Raw genomic sequence first — 10396 nt, forward strand, 5'->3', positions numbered from 1 at the left:
TTATGTCTAATCTACTGCATTAACCTATAATGCACTAGATTCAGCTTCCCTTTAGGTAATTCTGACTCCCATGGTTAAACATGCTCAGTCTCATAGCGAGCCCCCATCTGTTGATTCTCATCATAAAATCGCATCTGGGGAAGCGTTGATTTCCTAACCTCATGCTGCTAAGATAATATTCACGCATTGTAATGCCCTCTGGCATCTCTGGACTCAGACGTTTTTATGCTATTTCCCTGTGGTTGCTGCTCTCTCTGTTGATCTTAATGGCTGAGTTCCTAAACTGGTAGAGCCCAGATTGACCTCACCCAACTGCATTGAATAGAAACTTGTGGTGTTCTCTTTTCTGCTCAGCCTGCCCTTGACTAATGATGTTTCTACAGAGTTCCTGAGTCATGACTTCAGCTTCCATCAGGTCCTCACTGTTAAACCTCCAGACCACTTTGCCTGTCCAGTTCTACTCACATTCCTCTCCAATGAGTCACATGATACAATGTGACTCTTCTCATTAACCAGAGTGCTGTGATCATATTGCTGAATCCTGGCCTCTGTACACCAGCACCCAATTGAATCTTGGAGACAGAGTTTTGGGCGAAGCAGAAAAGAATAGCTTTATTACTTTGCCAGGCAAAGGGGGCTACAGTGGGCTAATGCCCTCAAGAATGTGTGTCCTGTCCTGGAGGGGGTAGTGAGGAGTATCATAGTAATGGTTCAAGGAGCAGGGCATGATCAGCTCATGGACATTCTTCTGATTGGTTGGTGGTGAGGTAATTGGGAGACAGCATCATCAACCTTCAGCTTCCAACCAGTCTAGGGTCTATGTGCTTGTGGTCAGCAGTTTTCATCTGGTGGGGATCTACTTCCTGTAAAAACAACTTGGGAATCTGTGTCAGGCCTTTATCTATACCTTTCAGGGAACTGTGAGTTTGGTGATTCTGCTATGTGGTGGGTTTATAGTCTAAATTGTTACCAGTTCCCCAGCCCAACAGCTATTCTTTGTTTCTCCATCTTCACGTTTCCCTCATGAACTCTTGAGTCAGCCTTTTACTTCAAAAGACAAGGACACAGAGGCTTGTACATGGTTCCAATCAGAACAGGACCAGTCATAATGTCTTTGGGATCAGACTAAGAATAGAAAGAGAGATGCTAATGGACTGTTAAATAAAATACAGTCCAACCTGCTACCTGGGCAAAGATATCTCCCTAACCATCTGGAAAGTCAGGCTTGAATTGAGAATTATCTGACTCTAGATTTCTGCACCAAGTCTCCGTGGCACAGGAGAACCAGCACCTGGCATCTGGCCCTGTGTCCAACCTGTTTCCTTAGTGCCTTGAGGAGGCTCAAACAAATATGTGTGGATACCCCAGCCTGTATGTGGAGAATGTTTACATGCTCCTACAAACAGTTATCCCCTGCTATTTGTCGTCCCAGAGATGTCCACACAGGTAGTTCAATCAATCCTAAGGAGGAAAGACCCAAGGAATGAACTCTCGCAGGCTCTGGAATAGGGATTAGGTAAAAATTTCTAGAGTCCTGGGCAAATATAGAACTCCAGGTGTGTATATTACCAATAGATAACTATGGCATCCCCTTGGCCATACGGATTCCTTGCCCCATGAGTGGGAGTGTGGCTTGAAGAGGGATAGAGAAGTCCTACAAAGTGCAGGGGTTAAAGTGGCCTTTGTCTAAAGGCAGTGTTGATCAGTGCACAGGTGTTATTTTTCACAATCTCAAGGGGAAAAGGTATGTATGTGCTCCTACCCACCACCTTACTAAGCACTCTGTGGTCTTCTCTTGAACCATCCCGTGCTCTAGTTATCCTTTTATACTTCTCAAGAGGACAATCACCAATGCAGTACACCTGGGAACAATGTTTTTGGCCCCATCTTAGAGGAGAAAAGATCCAAGGAAAAAATATACATATAAATGTAATAGATATTGCTTAATATTTGCTGTACCTTTTCCCTGTCATGTATAAAAGAAATTGCACTTGACTCTTTCTAGGTTGCAGTAACACGCATTCATAAATTCAGCAGTTAACTCCTTTAGCTCTGCAAATAATGCTGTTGATTATTTCTTTAAAGAATATGGTTATCTTGAGCAATGTGAACTTTGCAATAAAACTATATATTAAAATATGACTAAAAATGAGAACAGATAAAGGAAGTGGAAATGCCACATTTAAAAAGATCTAGTAAATTTTCCACACTGAGGGGAACAAAAGCTATTGAAATCAATTGTCCTGTGTTAAAATGTTAGTGTATATAATATAAGGGTTAATGACAATAGTTGAATATTCTTGCTCAACTATGGGAAATTATGTTTTAAGATTTGAGGAAATGCTAAATGTATTGAAATGGGAAGTGTGAAACAATGAGCAGAACATTTTGGTTATTTAGTTGATATATTCATAGGTTTTGAGTTTGCCATGAATCAAACACTATGGTTTCCCCAATTAGTTTATTTCATATTTAATTTGCTCCTTAAGAGACTTGATGCAAAATTCCATTATTGGTAACTATGGTTAACCTTATTTTTAAAAAATTCACCTTTGCTAACTATTTAAATAACTACTAATTTAAAAGTATGAAAAACATTGTTTGGGATGAATATCACCAAGATGTTCATCTGCAACTCCCAGATTGAATTATTTTCTTCCTCTAAAGAAATAATAGACCTATGCATTACAAGCTAATGTGGAAAAATAGCAATCCATACAGATCTTTGTCTATCAGGAAATTTTCAGTTTCTTTAAAATGCATTTTGAAATGTCTAAGATTGGAATGATAATGCAGTGATCCTGAACTTTTATGATCATGAAACCCATCATTTGGAGCACCAAGTTACATTTTGCAGAGCTAGTATTCTTCAGAACAGAGATTGATAAATATTTAATGGAAACATTTTTTTCTAAATCGAATATGTCTAGGAATATTAATATTTCCCAAATGATACTAAACATCTACTCTTATTTGATGTATCAATAATAAAGAAATTTAAGTTATTTCAGTTTTTGAAGATTGTTGCCAAAGTTCCTTTCTATAATAGACTTTTTAATTTAGAATTTATTGTTATTATTTTTTAGGTGTGATTGTTTTCTTTTTATTTTTTTGGCTGCCCTGCGGCACGTGGGATCTTAGTTCCCTGACCAGGGATTGAACCCATGCCCCCTGTAATGGAAGCATGGAGTCTTAACCACTGGACCACCAGGGAAGTCCCTCCTGTAATAAACTTAAAGTAGTCCCATCTATAGTGCTAATAATTTTTATAGTGAAATTAACATTTGAGATGATAGAATAATATAAATAGTATTATATTTATGAAAAATTGAAAAGGCTATATACTTAAACCTTAGTTTTCTAAAATTCGGCTTTCTAACTATTTATATAATTACTAATTTATACAGAAGCTTGAAACATTATAATGCAACACTAAAGCATAGATATTCTTGTAGAAATGTAGTTCAATGTTGGTATCTTCATTAATTATCAGTATAACTAAGGGCAGGTTACTAAATCTCTGTAGGTTTGTTTCCTGATCAATAGAATGGTGGTAATATTATCTTCCTAAAAGAGGTTGTGATATTAAAGAGATGACCTATATATGGAAAGTACCCAGCCCATAGGGGGAATGTTGATTACAGTTTACCTCTCTTCACCATCCATTTTCTTAAATTTCAATTATTATCCTGAGGAGGTATCTACCTTTGTTATAAAAGGTTGAAATTTCCTCAGAAACTTGGAAAGCCTAGGGAAAATTTACGTTGATGCTAAAGAAGAAAAGCAGAAGTATAAGAGCATTGGTGGCAATGAAGATAAAGTATAAATACACACACGCTCAGGTACACATGTGCATAATATGTCCACAAAACTCAAACCTAATCACAGATGAAATAAGTCATTAAAAAATCAGGAGAGACTAGACTCTTCTTATTTAATTTAATTTATTTATTTTTTAGATGGAAGCCACTGAATTTTTTAATCTTAATCTCAGAAATAATATCACTTTTGCCATATTTTGCCATATTTTAGTGCCCTGTTCTTGAGTGTGAACTAGACCTAGAGACTCACAATCTCTAGGTCTAGTTCACACTCAAGAACAGGGCATTACACGAAGTCATGAACACAGGGAAGTGGGAATCTTTGAGAGGCTTTGTTGAAGTGCCTACCACACTGTGCTTTGTTGATTTTGACATCTGTTCTTCAACTGGCATTCAACTCTGTATATTTTATAATTGGCTTAAGGATTATTATTTTATTTTATTTATTTATTTATTTTTAAAATATATTTCTAATCTTTTTTTTTTTGGCAATGTTGCTGTTATCTTTTAATTTATTTATTATTATTATTATTTTTTGGCTGTGTTGGGTCTTCGTTTCTGTGCGAGGGCTTTCTCTAGTTGTGGCGAGCGGGGGCCACTCTTCATCGCGGTGCGCGGGCCTCTCACTGTCGCGGCCTCTCTTGTTGCGGAGCACAGGCTCCAGACGCGCAGGCTCAGTAGTTGTGGCTCACGGGCCCAGTTGCTCCACAGCATGTGGGATCTTCCCAGACCAGGGCTCAAACCCGTGTCACCTGCATTGGCAGGCAGCTTCTCAACCACTGCGCCACCAGGGAAGCCCTATTATTTTATTTTTGATTTGACATTTTTTGATTTATTTTTTTATACAGCAGGTTCTTATTAGTTATCTATTTTATACATATTAGTGTATATATGTCAATCCCAATCTCCCAGTTCATCCCACCACCCACCCCCTGCTTTCCCCACTTGGTGTCCATATGTTTGTTCTCTACATCTGTGTCTCTATTTCTACCTTGCAAAGCTGTTCATCTGTAGCATTTTTCTAGGTTCCACATATATGTGTTAATGTACGCTATTTGTTTTTCTCTTTCTGACTTACTTCACTCGGTATGACAGTCTCTAGGTCCATCCATGTCTCTACAAATGACCCAATTTCGTTCCTTTTAATGACTGAGTAGTATTCCATTGTATATATGTACCACATCTTCTTTATCCATTTGTCTGTCGATGGGCATTTAGGTTGCTTCCATGACCTGCCTATTGTAAAGAGTGCTGCAATGAACATTGGGGTGCATGTGTCTTTTTGAATTATGGTTTTCTCTGGGTACATGCCCAGTAGTGGGATTGCTGGGTCATATGGTCATTCTATTTTTAGTTTTTTAAGGAACCTCCATACTGTTCTCCATAGTGGCTGTATCAATTTACATTGCCACCGACAGTGCAAGAGGGTTCCATTTTCTCCACACCCTCTCCAACATTTGTTGTTTGTAGATTTTCTGATGATGCCCGTTCTAACCGGGTGAGGTGATACCTTATTGTAGTTTTGATTTGCATTTCTCTAATAATTAGTGATGTTGAGCAGCTTTTCATGTGCCTCTTGGCCATCTGTATGTCTTCTTTGGAGAAATGTCTGTTTAGGTCTTCTGCCCATTTTTGGATTGGGTTGTTTCTTTTTTTAATATTGACCTGCATGAGCTGTTTATATATTTTGGAGATTAATGCTTTGTCTGTTGATTCGTTTGCAACTATTTTCTCCCATTCTGAGAGTTGTCTTTTCATCTTGTTTATAGTTTCCATTGCTGTGCAAAAGCTTTTAAGTTTCATTAGGTCCCATTTGTTTATTTTTGTTTTTATTTCCATCACTCAAGGACGTGGGTCCAAAAAATCTTGCTGTGATTTATGTCAAAGAGTGTTCTTCGTATGTTTTCCTCTAAGAGTTTTATAGCGTCCGGTCTTACATTTAGGTCTTAAACCATTTTGAGTTTATTTTTGAGTATGGTGTTAGGGAGTGTTCTTATTTCATTCTTTTACATGTAGCTGTCCAGTTTTCCCAGCACCACTTATTGAAGAGACTGTCTTTTCTCCATTGTATATCCTTGCCTCTTTTGTCATAGATTAGTTGACTATATGTACGTGGGTTTATCTCTGGGCTTTCTATCCTGTTCCATTCATCTGTATGTCTGTTTTTGTGCCAGTACCATATTGTCTTTATTACTGTACCTTTGTAGTATAGTCTGAAGCCAGGGAGTCTGATTCCTTCAGCTCCGCTTTTTTCCCTCAAGATTGCTTTGGCTATTCGGGGTCTTTTGTGTCTCCATACAAATTTTAAGATTTTTTGTTCTAGTTCTGTAAAAAATGCCACTGGTGATTTGATAGGGATTGCATTGAATCTGTAGATTGTTTTGTGTAATATAGTCATTTTCACAATATTGGTTCTTCCAATCCAAGAACATGGTATATCTCTCCATCTGTTTTTTCATCTTTGATTTCTTTCATCAGTGTCTTATACTTTTCTGAGTATAGGTCTTTTACCTCCTTAGGTAGGTTTATTCCTAGATATGTTATTCTTTTTGTTGCAGTGGTAAATGAGATTGTTTCCTTAATTTCTCCTTCTGATCTTTCATTGTTAGTGTATAGGAATGCAAGTGATTTCTGTGCATTAATTTTGTATCCTGTAACTTTACCAAATTCATTGATTAGCTCTAGTAGTTTTCTGGTGGCATCTTTAGGATTATCTATATATAGTATCATGCCATCTGCAAACAGTGACAGTTGTTAATTCTTCTTTTCCAATTTGTATTCCTTTTATTTCTTTTTCTTCTCTGAGTGCTGTGGCTAGGACTTACAAAAATATGTTGCATAGTAGTGGTGAGATTGGACATCCTTGTCTTGTTCCTGATATTAGAAGAAATGCTTTCAGTTTTTCACCATTGAGAATGATGTTTGCTGTGGGTTTGTTGTATATGGCCTTTATTATGTTGAGGTAGGTTCTCTCTATGCCCACTTTCTGGAGGGCTTTTATCATAAGTCAGTGTTGAATTTTGTCAAAAGCTTTTTCTGCATCTGTTGAGATGATTATATGGTTTTTATTTTTCAGTTTGTTAATATGGTGTATCACATTGATGGATTTGCATATATTGAAGAATCCTTGCATCCCTGGGATAAATCCCACTTGATCATGGTGTATGATCCTTTTAATGTGTTGTTGGATTCTGTTTGCTAGTATTTTATTGAGGATTTTTGTATCTATATTCATCAGTGATATTGGTCTGTAATTTTCTCTTTTTTTAGTATCTTTGCCTGGTTTTGGTATCAGGGTGATGGTGGCCTCATAGAATGAGTTTGGGAGTGTTCCTTCCTCTGCAACTTTTTGGAAGAGTTTGAGAAGGATGGGTGTCAGCTCTTCTCTAAATGTTTGACAGAATTCACCTGTGAAGCTATCTGGTCCTGGACTTTTGTTTGTTTGAAGATTTTTAATCACAGTTTCGTTACCTGTGATTGGTCAGTTCATATTTTCTATTTCTTCCTGGTTCAGTCTTGGAAGGTTATACCTGTCTAAGAATTTGTCCATTTCTTCCATGTTGTTCATTTTATTGTCATAGAGTTGCTTGTAGTAGTCTCTTATGATGCTTTGTATTTGTGCAGTGTCCGTAGTAACTTCTCCTTTATCATTTCCAATTTTATTGATTTGAGTCCTCTCGCTCTTTTCCTTGATGAGTCTGGCTAAAGGTTTATCAATTTTGTTTATCTTATTAAAGAATCAGCTTTTAGTTTTATTGATCTTTGCTATTCTTTCTTTCTGTTTCTTTTATTTTTGCTCTGATCTTTATGATTTCTTTCCTTCTACTAACTTTGGGTTTTGTTTGTTCTTCTTTCTCTAGTTCCTTTAAGTGTAAGGTTAGATTGCTTTTTTGAGATTTTTCTTGTTTCTTGAGGTAGGATGGTATTGCTATAAACTTCCCTCTTAGAACTGCTTTTGCTGCCTCCCATAGGTTTTGGATCATCATGTTTTCGTTGTCATTTGTCTCTAGGTATTTTTTGATTTCCTCTTTGATTTCTTCAGTGATCTCTTGGTTATATTGTAACGCATTCTTTATCCACCATGTGTTTGTGTTTTTTACGTTTTTTCCCCTGTAATTTATTTCTAATCTCATAGTGTTGTGGTCTGAAAAGATGCTTGATATGATTTCAGTTTTCTTAAATTTACCGAGGCTTGATTTGTGACCCAAGGTATGATCCATCCTGGAGAATGTTTCGTGTGCACTTGAGAAGAAAGTGTAATCTGCTGTTTTTGGATGGAATGTCCTATAAATATCAATTAAATCTATTTGGTCTATTGTGTCATTTAAAGCTTGTGTTTCCTTATTAATTTTCTGTCTGGATGATCTGTCCATTGGTGTAAGTGAGGTGTTAAAGTCCCCCACTATTATTGTGTTACTGTCCATTTCCTCTTTTATAGTTGTTAGCATTTGCCTGATGCATTGAAATGCTCCAATGTTGGGTGGATGTATATTTATAATTGTTATATCTTCTTCTTGGATTGATCCCTTGATCATTACATAGTGTCCATCCTTGTCTCTTGTAACATTCTTTATTTCAAAGTCTATTTTATCAGATATGAGTATTGCTACTCCAGCTTTCTTTTGATTTCCATTTGCATGGAATAGCTTTTTCCATACCCTCACTTTCAGTCTGCATGTGTCCCTAGGTCTGAAGTGGATCTCTTGTAGACAGCATAAATATGGGTCCTGTTTTTGTATCCATTCAGCGAGCCTTTTGTGTCATTCAGTGTCTTTTGGTTGGAGCATTTAATCCATTCACATTTAAGGTAATTATCGATATGTATGTTCCTATTACCATTTTCTTAATTATTTTGGGTTTGTTTTTGTAGGCCTTTTTCTTCTCTTGTGTTTCCCACTTAGAGAAGTTCTTTTAGCATTTGTTGTAGAGGTGGTTTGATGGTACTGAATTCTCTTAGCTTTCACTTCTCTGTAAAGCTTTTGATTTCTCTATCGAATCTGAATGAGATCCTTGCCGGCTAGAATAATCTTGGTTGTAGGTTCTTCCCTTTCATCACTTTAAATATATCGTGCCACTCCCTTCTGGCTTGTAGAGTTTCTGCTGAGAAATCAGCTGTTAACCTTATGGGACATCTCTTGTATGTTATTTGTCATTTTTCCCTTGTTGCTTTTAATAATTTTTCTTTGTCTTTAATTTTTGTCAATTTGATTACTACGTGTCTTGGCATGTTTCTCTTTGGGTTTATCCTTCCTGGGACTCTCTGAGCTTCCTGGACTTGGGTGGCTATTTCCTTTCCCATGTTAGAGACGTTTTCAACTACAATCTGTTCAAATATTTTCTTGGGTCCTTTCTCTCTCTTCTCCTTCTGGGACCCCTATAATGTGAATGTTGGTGCATTTAATGTTGTCCCAGAGGTCGTTTAGGCTGTTTTCATTTCTTTTCATTCTTGTTTCTTTATTCTGTTCCACAGCAGTGATTTCCACCATTCTGTTTTCCAGGTCATTTATCTGTTCTTCTGCCTCAGTTATTCTGCTATTGATTCCATCTAGTGTATTTTTCATTTCAGTTATTGTACTGTTCATCTCTGTTTATTTGTTCTTTAAGTCTTCTAGGTCTTTGTTAAACATATCTTGCATCTTCTCGATCTTTGCCTCCATTCTTTTTCCGAGGTCCTGGATCATCTTCACTATCATTATTCTGAATTCTTTTTCTGGAATGTTGCCTATCTCCACTTCTTTTAGTTGTTTTTCTGGGGTTTCATTTTGCTCTTTCACCTGGTACATATTCCTCTGACTTTTCATTTTGTCTATCTTTCTGTGAATCTGGTTTTCATTCCACAGGCTGCAGGATTGTAGTTCTTCTTTCTTCTGCTGCCTGCCCTCTGGTGGATGAGGCTATGTAAGAGGCTTGTGCAAGCTTCCTGATGTGAGGGACTGGTGGTGGGTAGAGCTGGGTGTTGCTTTGGTGAGCAGAGCTCAGTAAAACTTTAATGTGTTTGTCTCCTGGGTGAGGCTGAGTTCGCTTCCTACTGGTTGTTTGGAATGAGGCTACCCAGCACTGGAGCCTACAGGCTCTTTGCTGGGGCTAATGGTGGACTCAGGAGGGCTCATGCCAAGGAGTACTTCCCAGAACTTCTGCTGCCAGTGTCCTTGTCCCCACTGTGAGCCACAGCTGCCCCCCACCTCTGCAGGAGACCCTTCAATACCAGCAGGTACGTCTGGTTCAGTCTTCTATGGGGTCACTGCTCCTTCTCCTGGGTCCTGATGTGCACACTACTTTGTGTGTAGCCTCTAAGCATGGAGTCTCTGTTTCCCCCTGTCCTGTCAAAGTCCTGCAATCAGATCCCACTAGCCTTCAAAGTTGCTGGACCCCCAGGTTGGGAAGCCTGACATAGGGCTCAGAACCTTCACTCCAGTGGGTGGACTTCTGTGGTATACTTGTTCTTCAGTTTGTGAGTGACCCACCCAACGGTTATGGGATTTGATTTTATTGTGATTGCGCCCCTCCTACCATCTCATTGTGGCTTCTCCTTTGTCTTTGGATGTGGAGTATCTTTTTTGGTGAGTTCCAGTGTC

General features: G+C 37.9%; 1 protein-coding gene across 1 annotated transcript in view; it reads left to right on the top strand.

The window, feature by feature from the left end:
* Positions 1-10396, top strand: part of DPP10 (dipeptidyl peptidase like 10) — a 676003-nt gene that overhangs the window by 299598 nt on the left and 366009 nt on the right. The gene's annotated exons all lie outside the window — the stretch shown is intronic.

Source organism: Balaenoptera borealis (genome assembly GCF_965194805.1).
Source record: "Balaenoptera borealis genome assembly, chromosome: 6".
Classification (NCBI taxonomy): Eukaryota; Metazoa; Chordata; class Mammalia; order Artiodactyla; family Balaenopteridae; genus Balaenoptera; species Balaenoptera borealis.